The following is a 14,630-nucleotide window of genomic DNA, read 5'->3' on the forward strand; positions in this document are numbered from 1 at the left end:
TTGGGTGAGTTCACATGTTTGGTCCCTGTAGCTCCAATTAATTTACCCGTAAGTGTTTGTATTGGTTTGGTCTGAAATGATTTGACTGTGTATGTTGTTACTCCTATCTTAAGGGAAAGTGTTGTCCCAAAACCTATGACTATTAGCATGGCCCGAGTCTGAAGAAATGTCCAGAGATATTGACCCTTCGACCATCACTGTCCAAGCCCACGGAGAGAAGCAAATCAAAGCAGAACAAAGCCTCATCTGAGACAGGTGAGGCTTTGTTCTGCTTTGATTTGCTTCTCTCTGTGGGCTTGGACAGTGATCCACAGGTGTGGCGTTCACACTCGGTCCATCTGAAGTGAATCCTGCTGCACTTCCTGGGAATGACCTGCTCAAAAGAAGTAGGATGTTCCTGGGAAGCACATCAGGGTTCGCTTCAAATGGACCGAGTGTGAACGCACCCTAAGACCCGCCCTTTTCCTCCTGGGTCCCAGACGAGGACGACGAAGGCTCTAGCAACAACTCCAGACTGAAGCCATGATAAGTTAAACCTCACAATTACCACAACCAAGTCCAATTCTCTGCCATGAACCACCTTGTCGACTAATAGACACTCAACATCCACTATTCTGCTCCTCTTTTCATCCTGGCTCTGAGGGCTGAGCATTGGGACTGTATCCTGATTGGCTAACCGTGGAGCCTCTAAATTACCTAGTCTTTCCTCTGTTTCATCCTTTTCATTTGTCACTACATCCATAGGCCAGGACATGTAGCTATTATAAGTTAAGGTGATGCAAACAGCTTTGTTAAGGCCTGATTTCTCTGAAGTTCCAATTGATATAGGACTGTCAGACTGGCGACTTAAACCACTTGGACCAGCTGCATCGGTTTTCTCCATCTCATCACATACTCCACAGAAACCACCGCATGCAACAACATTTGCTGAACTAAGGCGGATTTCCTCGCTGTAGGAAAAGTCATTCATTACTTTCTTTGCTTCTAATATTGCAGTACTTTCACTAAAGCCCTCAAGAGTTGAAACAATCCATGCATCGCCAAATACACTGGTTGCTGTGTGGGATTTGACATAGTTTGATTTAGCTGTGTCGCTCAAGGCTTTGGTAAGAAGCACCTTACCACATGAGACATCTAGGTCTGCATTTACACCCAACGACCTGGTGGCCTGGCCATCAGCAGGCAGGGATTCTGAATCTGAGATGGGACAATTCTTGACAATTGGACCATTCTTGGCAATGGCCTTGTCAAAAGCATTTTTCTCCTGTAACTGTGGAACTGGACTAAAAGCGATTTCTTCAAGAAATGGATGAGATGGATTTCTAGTTGGTGTAACATTATGTAAAGGTGAGTTCTGATGAGCAATGTCACTGCCTAGACCTGAATCCACGTCGACATCTTCGTCAGATAAACTGATATTATGGTCTTTGACAAAGAGCGACAAAACAATCTGAGATTTAAGAATATCCCTGAGCTCTACAGTAAGTAACACCTCACTGCCCAAAACATCTAAGTCTGCAACTTCACCCAAGGACCTGGTGGTTTGGCTTATAGGCGGGACAGGGACAGTTTCATCATTCTCTGAACTGTCCACATCGGCATCAGGAGGTCGTTCTGCTTCAGAGGAACCGATTACTATTTCCTCATCATAATGTTGCTGTCTGTGCAGAGGCTCCCGTCTCTGCTGAACTGGATGGTCAAGCTTCGTGCTCGACTGATTTGACGGTCGTTCTTCTGGGCTGGTAGACCTGTCTTCTTCATGTAACCCATCTCTCTGATAGAAAGGCTCCACAGCTCTGGCGAGAATCCCAACAGGCGACGCAGAGGCAGAGGGCGAGGAATCCCGACTTGTACCTTTGTGTTGGGCGTCGTCTGGAGCCCCCAGCGATTGTTCTCCTCTATGGCCGTCCGACTCAGCGGGATTATAAGGCTGCATCACAGATTCAGCAGACCTTGAGCTGAAAAACAATCGATTTGATGAATTAGTCACAGCATTTTTGAAAAACTATATGTATTTATTTTTAAGGCAACATTGCTACATATTTTGGCTCTGTGTCATTTAAAGTCACCTGACTTGATCACACAATCAAGTGTGACTTTCGGATTTAGTTATATTGGGCAAAAGTGAGATTATACTTCTTGAAAAAAGTAAATGATTAATTATTATTAATCCCAGATAAGAAGAGAACAAAGCATTGGCCTAAAATAACCATGTAGGACTTCAGGGCAATGTTGCTTTAAAACTGAAGTAACATTTGATTGAAACGTGACACTTACTAATCGCTGTCCTCCTCCAGGTGGGTCATGGTGATGAATGCGTGCTGCAGCGCCTGCTTTGGGGTCAGTCTGAGTCTGGGGTCCACGGTCAGCAGCCCTTTGAGGAAGTCCACAAACACTCGGAGGTCCTCAAGCTGCTCTGGGTCGTCGATTATAAATAACTGCCACGAGACAACAAAAAGACACGAGTTAGATTTTAAGCCACGTATTCGCAATACAATAATGATCATATCAAAATAATATCTATTATGTATTTGAACACTCACATCGATAAAATCGTCGAAAGTCTTCATGTGCTTCTGTAGTTCAGATGGTTCCCCTGGGTTTCGATGGGTAACACGGCTGAATTCTTCAGGCGTCATTAGTCTCCAGGTTGGTCTCCGCTGGGCATCTTCTTCCTTTGTGAAATAGTACTTAGAGTACACTCCGTCCTGAATCATGTCGTCAGGAGGCATTCCCAGCAGGTCCACCATCATCTTCACTGACTGATATCTGGAGTGTGGAAACAGGTTTTGCTCGAGAAGTAGAAAAGCCAATGTGCCGCCCAGGCCAAACATGTCGACGGGAACGTCACACACACAGCCCAAAGTCACTTCCGGAGCCCTGTATGCATCAGGCTGCATTCTCACTCCCTGCTCTAGCTCCGAGGTGGGCCGTGCCAGGCCAAAGTCGATCAGTTTGACCCTGTACGGCTGCAGCTTCAAGTTGACCAACATGACGTTATCTGGCTTTAGGTCGGTGTGTACCACACCGACGTCTTTCAGGGCGTCAAAGGCCACCAGGAGCTGCTGCGCTATAGGCCGGACTTCATTGAGAGAAGGTATGGACTTCTGGTCGATGACCAGGTCCCACAGACTGATGTCCAGCATCTCAAACACGAGGCAGGTGAGGCCCATGTGATCGAAGCGCTCTTTGAAGCTGACCACGTTACAGCGGTCACTGTCCAGTTCACCGATCCTCTCCAGCATTCGCACCTGCAAAACCAAACACCGTTAGACGTGTCCGGCATTCATTAGTGTAGCTTAAACCTGTGTTAATGTTAATTACTAAAATATTATGTCATCCTTTTGGCAAAGTCATATTTTTGCTGACTTTTAATAAACAAAACTAATGTAACAGACGTTGATGATGTTAATCTACAGATATTTATTGCTGAACAAAAAAGACTAAATAAAAATGTCTTTATGTTTGCATATAATGAAGATTTAAAAGATTAAAACTAAAGCCAAATTAACATCAGTCAAAATTAACACCGGTTCTGAATAAATGATTGAAATGAATCCGATCTTACCTCGTCCTCCGCTTCCCTGATGGCTGCAGGATTCTTCAGCATTTTCACAGCCACTCTCTCCGTCGTGTCCACGTTCATTCCCTCCACCACCATGCCGAAAGAGCCCTCGCCAAGAAACCTCACCACAGAGTACGTGGTGTTGTGTCCACGGAGCCTCTGACCCACGGTTACATCTGCAATGAGAACAAAAGAACAAAGTTAACCAAATAAACTTTGAACACGCCCACAAAACCACAGTCATATCTAAACTCACAACAAGATTTACAACATGGCCGTATCATCAAATTCAAGTTTAAACTGGAAATTGATTAAAAATGCTAATTTTCACAAATGTTACTCACCAGAAACCTCTAGACGCGTCGTCTGTTCCTCATCATTTTGTTGGATGAGCATGGGCTCACATGGACTGGCCACATAGACGTCATCAGGCTGTGAAAACACCCGTATCACAGGAGAGTCGTCAGAGGAGTCAGATGTTACTAGTGGATCAGAAACATATCCACTGTCCGGGCCGGTCCTGTTTCGGAGGTCACTCTGTGGAAGGTCTCCTTCAGAGGAACTGATTTCAATTTCCTCATCAAAATGTCGGTTGATGTGAACGGGGTAAACCTCGCGAGGGACAGTACCTTCTGATGGTGCTGATCTGTAGGTATCTTTCTGTGACATGTCATCTGTATCTGAGATTTCCCCTTCAGAAACCCTTAAAAACATTTCTACGCCGTCTTCTTTCTTCGTGATCCATTGACTTGAACCTGATTGTCCTTCATCGTCACTTGAACTGTCTTCATAGGCGTCAGAAGACAGTTCTCCTTCAGAGGAACTGGCCACAATTTCCTCGTCAAAATGCTGGTTTATGTGGACGGGGTAAACCTCATGAGGGATAGTACTTTCTGATGGTACCGAGCTTTCTGTATCTGTCTGTGACATGTCATCTGCATCTGAGATTTCCCCTTCAGAAATCCTTATTAGGATTTCTACGCCGTCTTCTTTCTTCGTGATCCATTGACTTGAACCTGATTGAGCTCCATCGTCACTTGAACTGTCTTCATGGGCGTCAGAAGACAGTTCTCCTTCAGAGGAACTGGCCACAATTTCCTCTTCAAAACCTTGGTTGATGTGGACGGGGTAAACCTCCTCTGGCTGTGAAGAAGAGTGATCAGTGGAGAGACTGGTCAGTTCTTCTGAGCTGGAAGACCTCTCATCTTCACATAATCCCAAGTCCAGAGCGAATGGCTCCACAGCTCTGTCGAAAATCCCTTCAGACGACGCAGTGTCCGAGGTCCAGGAATCCTCACTGGAACCTTTGCGTTGGGCGCTGTCTGGAGACGCCGTTGGTTGTCCTCTGTGGTGGACGTCAGACTCAGTGGAAATAAAACGCTGCATCCTGAGTTTACAAATCGCTGAGCTGAAAAACAAAGAATATAGAAATTAATATCTTGCACAAAATAACCAGAAATATTATATTATTTTAAGGCAACACTTAAATATTCTTGAGCTTTGTAATTTACATCCACTAAACTCGGTTACACAGTCTACTGAAATGGGAAAGTGAAAATTATTTGTCAACTAAAGGAAAACTTGAAATTAAAAGATGAGGGAAAAATATAGATTTGGTCTAAACTGACTTTAAGGCAATGTTGCTTTAAAGCTGAAGTAACATTTGATTGAAACGTGACACTTACTAATCGCTGTCCTCTGTCAGGTGGGTCATGGTGATGAATGCGTGCTGCAGCGCCTGCTTTGGGGTCAGTCTGAGTCTGGGGTCCACGGTCAGCAGCCCTTTGAGGAAGTCCACAAACACTCGGAGGTCCTCAAGCTGCTCTGGGTCGTCGATTATAAATATCTGCAACGGGAAATCAAAAAGACACGAGTTAGATTTTCAGCCATACATTGATTTCAAATCATTCTGTAAATACTGCTGATGCCACTACTTTACACATTTACAATACAATATTGATCATATTAAAATAACATCAGTAAATGTTATGGATTTGAACTCACATCGATCAAATCGTCGAAAGTCCTCATGTGCTTCTGTAGTTCAGATGGTTGCCCTGGGTCTACATGGGTAACACGGCTGAACTCCTCAGGCGTCATTAGTCTCCATGTTGGTCTCCCCTGGTCGTCTTCTTCCTTTGTGAAATAGTACTTAGAGAACAGTCCATCCTGAAGCATGTCGTCAGGAGGCATTCCCAGCAGGTCCACCATCATCTTCATGGATTGATATCCAGAGGCAGGAAACAGGTGCTCCTCTAGAAGTAGTAAGCCCAGTGTGGAGCCCAGGCCAAACGTGTCGATGGGAACACCAAACTCACAGCCCAGAGTCACCTCTGGGGCCCTGTATCCAGCGGGCTGCTTCCTCTGCCCCTGTCGAACCTCCGCGATGGGCCGTGCCAGGCCAAAGTCGATCAGCTTGACCCTGAAAGGCTCCAGCCTCCTGTCGGTCAGCATCACGTTATCTGGCTTTAGGTCGGAGTGGATCACACCGGCGTCTTTCAGGGCGTCAAAGGCCACCAAGAGCTGCTGCGCTATAGGCCGGATCTCACTGGGAGACAGCGCGTACTTATGTTTGATGACCAGGTCCCACAGACTGATGTCCAGCATCTCAAAGACGAGGCAGGTGAGGCCCATGTGATCGAAGCGTTCTTTGAAGCTGACCACGTTACAGCGGTCACTGTCCAGTTCACCAATCCTCTCCAGCATTCGCACCTGCAAAACCAAACACCGTTAGACGTGTCCGGCATTCATTAGTGTAGCTTAAACCTGTGTTCATTATAACTACTGAAATATTATGTCATCATTTTGCTCAAAGTAATGAAATCTTTAGACATTTAAAACATCAATTGAGACATCAATAAAGTACCATCTTATCTTATCTTATCTTATCTTTTGTCGACTAATAAAGACAAAATAAAAATGCAAAGAAGCAGAGCAATGTAATTACATGTTTTTATTTTGTAATATATGAAAGAGAAGTTGAGTTCTGCCTAAGGTTGTTTCGATTCATCGTGATGGATGAACGAACATCACGATGGAGATTCACCATCGTGAAAAACGTGTTTCTGACCGCACAAAGCAGCGTCACTGTTTAACACCACGTGGCTCCGCTTTGCTTTTCACACGGCAACTAGACAGCTTTAAAGAGCCGCGATGGATCTCACATCGGAGCTAACTGAGAGCACCTGGATTTGGATATTCTCACGAAGGACTTAGAGAGGAGAGAGAGGCGAGGCGCGGTGCAGCAGCTTCAGAAACGTAGGCTACGATGCAAACAGCTGTATAGATATTGTCTCGTTTGCCCACTGTTTCTTAAACATTGCGTTAAAACTGAGAAAATGCAAATAACAAGCTCCGAGTTACATTTGTATTAGTGAAATATGAGCCTTGATAATGAGGAGCAGATGGAGCTTTGAGTGAGTCGTCCTCTGACACTTTTATGCACGAGTTTATGCACATTTCTGTTGGAAAATTGTTGAGTCAAGACTCTGTTCAGATCATTTTCAGTTTATATCTATTTTTCCTAACATAAATAATATGCAGTCTATATATAGGCTATGTAAACGTCTTATAACGATATCAGCGTCCATCACGAGGACTCACTGTAGTCAACAGAAAATTAAGAGGACCTCGCTCAACCCTAGCTCTGCCTTTCAGGTTTGTTTTCAGAGCATTTCCAATTCCATTTCGGTGACTAAACTTATTTTTAATCTTTGTCGACTCGATCTAAAGCTAAACTAAGAAACGTTGTTAAAATGAACCGTGGTTTAGACGTAATCATGGTAAAAAAGTGTGATCTTACCTCGTCCTCTGCCTCCCGGATGGCTGCTGGATTCTTCAGCACCTTCACGGCCACTCTCTCCATCGTGTCCACGTTCAGGCCCTCCACCACCTTCCCGAAACAGCCCTCACCGAGAGACCTCACCACAGAGTACGTGGCAGTGCGTCCACGGAGCATCTGACCCACGGTTATATCTGCAATGAGAACAAAAACACAGAGAGTTCACTCCAAAAGCACTTACAAAGGCTGAGGGACGTCGCCATGATGTTAGGCGACGCAGCACCATGAAAAACCACGACATCTGGACAAATGATTGCACTGATTTCTCGCACATACGGCCTAACATTGAAACTTCAAACATGTTCCTGTTCTGGCTACATTTGAGCCTTGTCTTGGTTATATCTTCCTCTTGTTTTGACACAATTTGACCTTTATTTAACCAGGAAAGTCCCACTAAGATGAAGAATCTGTTTTTCAGGGGAGTCCCGGGAGGAAACATGCCCGTGCCCACAAATACAGCAGCTTCATGACTTAAAACAACATTTAGACCGTAACTACTTTGTCAAATTAACCTTTAATAGGAAATTAGATCACATTTGACGCTTTTTTGCTTTGAAAACACAAGATAACGCGTTCACCGACTGTAAAAGCACAGAAGCAGTTTAAACATGCACGTTTCCCACAAAAAGATACTCACCTCCGGCCTCCATCGTCTCCATCATTCTCACGCGATGAAAGATCTGTATCGTTTTGCGAAATACAATCTTTCTGGAAGAGTTTTGTCGAAAGCAAAGAAACGTACGTGTCGCTCAAAGCAAATGGTTGTGACAAAGTGAGATATGTCCGCTGTGGCTCGGAACATCTAAACATCCCAGTGAAGATCCAACCAATCAGAGAAGCATTCTGGAACAGTGGCGCCATGTCAACGATCACCATGGTAACTAAAGGGACTAGATGGAACTTGTCATTTATATGCTCACTACTGCCACCTCAGGTCTTTTGTGTAATTGCAGCTTCTATATTAAGCTTTGGGACAAAACAGCTTTATGAGTGAGTGCAGTTGTGGTGAACAGCTCATTCTACACATTAGGACAGGGGTCCTCAGACTTTTTTCTCTGGGGGCCACATTATTGTTCCTGACTGTGATGGGGGGCCGGACCGGGTTGGCTATTACATATAATTGTATGACCCAGACCAAAATGCCTCATTGTGAAGTAGAGATTACTCACCTGCACAGTCGTCCCCACCACTATATCCACAAGATCAACACTTGATTCAGGCACATATTTGTTTCACTGTAGTTGTTTGCAAAAATAGTGATCAAGTCTTCACACTTTGTTTTAATTTCCATTTATTTTTATTTTCAAATAAAACATCATTATGTAATGTGACCAAAGTAATAACTTCTTACACTTGTATTGTGCCTTACAAGCCTGTGTCACAAGTTTCTCAAAGTACTGTAGTCATTATTCATTCTCTCCACACTCTGTGGTGGTAAGCTTCATTTACCATGTGGCTATAATGTGTTTATATTCTGATCTCTTATGTAAGTGCCCTCTGCTGGACACCTGTGGAATTATGTTTTATTTATTCAAATTGCCCCCTAGTGGCTGGAATGAGTAAACTGGTTATTTAGTTAAAACATCCTAACTCCGCACAGGAATGGGCTAGAGACTAACTTTTTTTTTTTTTTTGACATACTCAGGGATTTGTGCTCTACAAGTTGGGGGCCGGATTAAATCCTCTCGCGGGACGGATTTGGCCCGCCGTAGTTTGAGGACCCCTGGTTTAAACCCAGCACATCTGTCGAAAAACAAGGAACATAGAACCTTGGCAGAACTGGTGCCAAAACATATTCAACTTCCAAGTAACCAGCTGGTCTTAAAGTATCAGCTCCCGTTGGTACAGGGGCAGAGATAGGTGACGAGCTATCTCTGGGATTAATGTAAGGCAAAATGCCGGTGCAGTCACTTTTGAGTAGAAGAGACTGCTTTGTGAGTGCATTACACTCAGGGGTCATTCCTTATCAGCCAAACTGAAACTATGTAGTAAAATTATACAGCGTTTAATTATACTCTACACAATTCTTATTCAAAAGCAAAGAAAATATTCTCGGCATGTTATTATTGTAAACTTAGTGCAACTTTTCTTTATAAGGCAATACTTATCTACTGCATTTCGGTAAAGAAGGCGTTATAGTCCGCTCATTCTACACATTAGGACATGGCTGGAACATGTAGGGGAGAAAAATACTTAATTTTAACATTTTTAAAGTCTTATAGTCCCTTTAAGTATGTTGTCCCCTTTGTAAAAAAAAACAATTGTTCTTTGCATTTGACCAGTGGGCTGCTGCTGTGACCCAGGCGGATGGTTCGGAGCAGAGGTGGGTCAAGTAGCCAAATAATATATATTTTAGCAATTGATGGCAAAAAAAAAAAAAAAAAAAAGCCATGAAAGTTCCTCAAGGTCACAAGTGCCTATAGCTGGAGGATGGAAAGCTGAAACCGTTCATATAATATTTAATTCGTCCTTAAATGAAGTACCACGGTGAAGAGGGGAACCTTTTGTGCATGTTTTAGAGTCTGTGTATTTAAATGTCATCAATAATTTCGCCCATAAACGTTATTTCGTATTTTCTTCCCAAAAGTTTGAGGCTGGTACACAGATTGCTTGTGGTGATTCAAGTAGTGCCATAATCCCCCCTGTCGCTCAGCTTGTCTTTGCATATTTAAAAATCTGCCGCTCGGAGACTTTCACAATCGTGCATTTGTTCAGAGACGGGGAAAGAAAAAAAAAAAAAAGAAGAGCGGAGTTATATCTGGGCCAAAGACAAACACACGACACGAGACGACAACAGCGGCGTCTTCACAAAACAAAACTCAAGACATGCAAAATACTCACTTCCTCTTTTGTGCTGATCCGTCAAAGCCGCAGCCTCGGATGTGTGGATATAAACAAACTGACTGTGGCGGCTCAAAAGCACTGATCTAATTGGCTCTGCTTTTTGTTAACGGTGTGTAAATAACGAGACGTGCGGTATAGCGGTGCGATGCCGGCCGCCAATTTGCTTTGAAGATCCTTGGAAGTTACAAAAAAAAAACACACAGCAATAAAGAAAAATGGTGCGGAAGGAAAACAAATATGTAAAATGTGTCGTTTTTAGAAGGTAAACTGCCGGACCAATGAAAAAGTGGCAACAGGAAAAAAGGTCACAGTCGAACATTTGTTTGGAGCGTCTTTAGCTTTGATTACAGACCTTGTGTTGATGACGGGAGAGTGTGGCCTCTGTGCAAAGCCTTCTCCAGCACATCCCAAAGATCCTCAATGGGGTTAAGATCTGGACTCAGAGGCGGACTGGGACTGAAAAACAGCCCTGGACTCTGGCCAGCCTGGCCCAAATTAGCGTAAATGTGACACCTCCACAAATACATATGTTTACCTCTTACCCCCGCCTTAAAAGAGCATTTTCTCCAGTTCGGCTTTAACCAAATCAAAAGGCTTCTTGACTGGAGAGCAACACTGTAACGCCTCATTTGAAAGCTAAAATCTAGAAAAGTGATGGTAGCTTTTTGTCACGTTGTCGTTGCATTTTTGTCCTGTTTTTGTTGCTTTTTCATTACTTTTTTGTGGCTTTCTGGCGTGTTTTCGTCACTTTTTTGTTACTTTTTCGTTGTGTTTTTTTCGTCTCTTGTTTTTCGGGGTTTTTTTCATGATATTGTTGTTTTCATTCATTTCTTCATTGCTTTGTTGTCACGTTTTGTTGTGTTTTTGTCACTTTTTGGTTGCTTTTCCAGCACATTTTTGTTTTTGGATGCTTTTCTTTTAAGCTTTTAGATTTGGGTAAAGCCCTGTTTCGCCCGGGGGTAAGGGTAAGGTAAAGTGAGAGGCCAGACCAGTGGCCCCAGAGCCAGTGGCCCTTCTGTGCTCTTCCAGAATGGACAAATGGCCAGTCCGCCCCGGTCTGGACTCTGTGGCGGCCAGTACATCTCATGCTCCTCTTTCACAAAATGTGAGCCCGATGAATCCTGGCCACAGGCTGTACGTGTCGGCGGCAGGTCCTCACACAGATACACGGGGGCTCCCCAAGGCTGTGTGCTGAGGCCCCTCCTGTTCACTCTGCAATCCAAAGTACGACTCAAACCTCTTCATCGAGTTTGCAGACGACATAACAGTGGTGGGTCTCATCAGCAGCAGAGACGAGTCCATGTGGTGCACACAGAACAATCTCTCTCCAAATGTGGAGACGATATAAGAGATTGTTGTGGACTTTGGTAGAGCGCGGATCCAGCTCCTCTAACAATCAATGGTGCTGCAGTGGAGAGGGTGACCAGCACTAAGTTCCTGGGTGTGCACATCACAGAGAAGCTCCCCTGGACCATGCGCACTACATCACTGGTCAAGAAAAGTCATCAACTTTTGTTTGTATAGAATAAAATGTAAGATAAATATAGACCGCTCCTATTGTCCGTCATCTGGGCACACATCTGTATGTTACATTGAGTGGATCTCGGAGGCTCTATACCTTATATATTTTAATACACACAAACAATGAAAGAAGTTAAATGTTAGCCATGGTCCGAACTCATTCCTAACTTTCCTAACACATTTATAGCATCTCAATTCTTCACAGGGACATATTGTCACTTTTCAGTATTACTGTTACAGAAATGCGAAAGAAAACTAGCCTACACTGTAAGTTCATGAAATTGCTTTATAAAGACAAACAGATATAAGACATTTCACACTGACATTATAAACAACAGATTTTATGATTTAAGCTCCTCATTTAGTTTCCGCAATCTGACCTTATTAAAGCGTGGCACACATTATACACACATTATACCTGTTTCACCACAAGAGAAAAATCAAGTAGAATCTTGCCTCTCACTCAGCAGAAGAGGCTTTTCCATCAAAAGTGAGGATGGTCTCCATCTGCATAGGTGTCCCTCAGGTGCTCTGGCCTCCCTGAGCTCTTGGCCCAAAGTGGTGGTAGTGATAGTTGCAGTACCCGGTGGCACAGTGGTTGGCGCTTGTGCTTCACAGAAGGTACAGATTTTTGTGTATTTTAAAGGTTTTTACCATAAATTGCACAAGAAATGGGTGTTAAGTTGACAGAAATAAACTGTGAAAAAACAGCTGCAATTATTTTCAACTGTAATTTTAATTACAAATGTCCTGTATTTTTTACAGATTATTTTTTCTAAAATACATATTTTTATGTATTTTAAAACTTTTTACCGTGAATTGCACAAGAAATGGGTGTTAAATTGACAGCAGTAAACTGTAATAAAAAATAAAAAAAAATTTACAGTGTGGGTTTAATCTCCAAATGGGGCAGTTTGCCTGCTCTCCCCGTGTCTGCATAGTTTTCCTCCAGGTTTTCTGGCTTCCCCTTAAGACATGTATACAATCCTCCAGCCAGGTGATTCTGACCATTAGCCTGGCTTCACATCTGGAGATGGGTCTCCGAGCGCCGGCCTCCGCTGGCTCCCACTGCTCCTACAGGTTGCCCGAGCAGCATTGAGGATTAAATGCAGAGAAGGAATTTCCCTCAGGATTAATAAAGCATACCATAACCTTATATTGCTGTGCAGCTTGAGCGGATAAAGGACCTGGTATTATTCAGTATACAGTTTGACATACCTTGAAAACAAGTGAAATCAAATTATTTATGAATTATTATCTTTAGTCTTTTTACAGCCACTTACTTGAAGAGCTTTACTGTTTAAAATACCCTTCACAGCTGCATCTCTCAGCGCGTTCTTTTTAAACCACATTCTCCGTACAGTATTGTCCTCACAGCTGTTGTCTTGTCTCTGCAGCTTTCATCCTTTCCTCTCTTTCCATTCACTGACGGACAGAATAACACTTTGCTAATTAGCTTTGATAATGACACTCGAGCCACAATGTGATGCCCTGCTGTCACCAAATGAGGGTAAAAAACGAGCACGCAAGTGGCTTTGAATGAAACTAATCGTTTATTTGTGGCTAAAATGGCGGAATAATCGTCTTTAGTTAAGCAAATGCCGACTGCGGTGATGTTTGAGCACGTTACTCGCATTTCTGTGGACGACGTGTGCGTCCAATGGCCTCACACAGACACGGCTTCATATCATCGCTTTTAATTGACAGCGGTGGCAAGTCTCAATAATGCTTTTCATGGAGACGGCGACAGATGCGGCGGGTGGCAATCAGGCTACGGCAACCCCCGTGGGACAGGGGAAAAAAAAAGATTCATATTGGGAGCGCTGGCGTAGAGATATGAGAGTGGGGGGAGACAAAGGGGATTGACAAAGCAGAGGACACAGTGAGCGAGCACATTGTGAAAGAGAGAAGAGATTATCAAACGGCTGTGAAAATGTTGTTATCTGTGAGCCAGATTAAAGTCAGGCTTAATTAAGTCTGGTTTTGTTATGGAGCCTTTTATTCACAGGTGCGAGACTGGAATCATTTCTCTCATTGCTTGTCTGTTGTGATCAGTTTGAGGGTTTGCAGGTGTCTGTCATAAAAGAGTTCGGTCTTGTTCACACTGGGTTGCTCTCACCTCACAGCAGGAAGGTGTTTGATTCTGGGGCCAGGTGGGGCCTTTCTGTGGGTATGGCATGTTCTCCTTGAGTTCAGTTTCTCCTACTAAAAAAAACCTAGAAAACAAAATGGTGGGCTCAATACCTCCAAGTCTGTAATCCCGGTGCTGCTCTGTGGAGGCCCACTGCTCCCGACAGGCTGCACGGATTAACAGTTTGACAGCTAATTTGAGAACAAAAGGGTGCACAAATACAAAATATGGATGACCTTCCATTGTATAGGCCATGGGTTTCCAACAGGCGGCCCGAGATGATTCAATCTGGCCCATGACTTTTAGAGCACAAATTCAAAATTCAAAAGTACCCGTTCCTGTGCGGAGATATGATTGAGATATGATGAAATAACCAGTGCTCACTTCAGCCACTAGGGGGCAGCTTAAATTTTAAAAAAGGAAAGAATTCCACAGGTGTCCAGCAGAGGGCACTGACATAATAAGAGATCAGGATATAAACAACACATTACAGCCACGTGGTAAATGGACAATCTTCTCCAGGACGGCTGTGGCTACTATAGCAGCTTACCACCACCAAGTGTGGAGTAAATAAATAATGACACACAGGCTGGTAAAGTGCAATACAAGTGTAAGTCGTTTTTTAAGAGGCTACAGTCCGGCTCATTATTATTCAGTTATTGATAAAAGTTTCCTCAATAGTATTTTCCCAATCAAAACATATTTTACTGCAGCTTTTTATTATGGAC

This window comes from Gobius niger, assembly GCF_951799975.1.
Source record: "Gobius niger genome assembly, chromosome: 9".
NCBI classification, from domain to species: domain Eukaryota; kingdom Metazoa; phylum Chordata; class Actinopteri; order Gobiiformes; family Gobiidae; genus Gobius; species Gobius niger.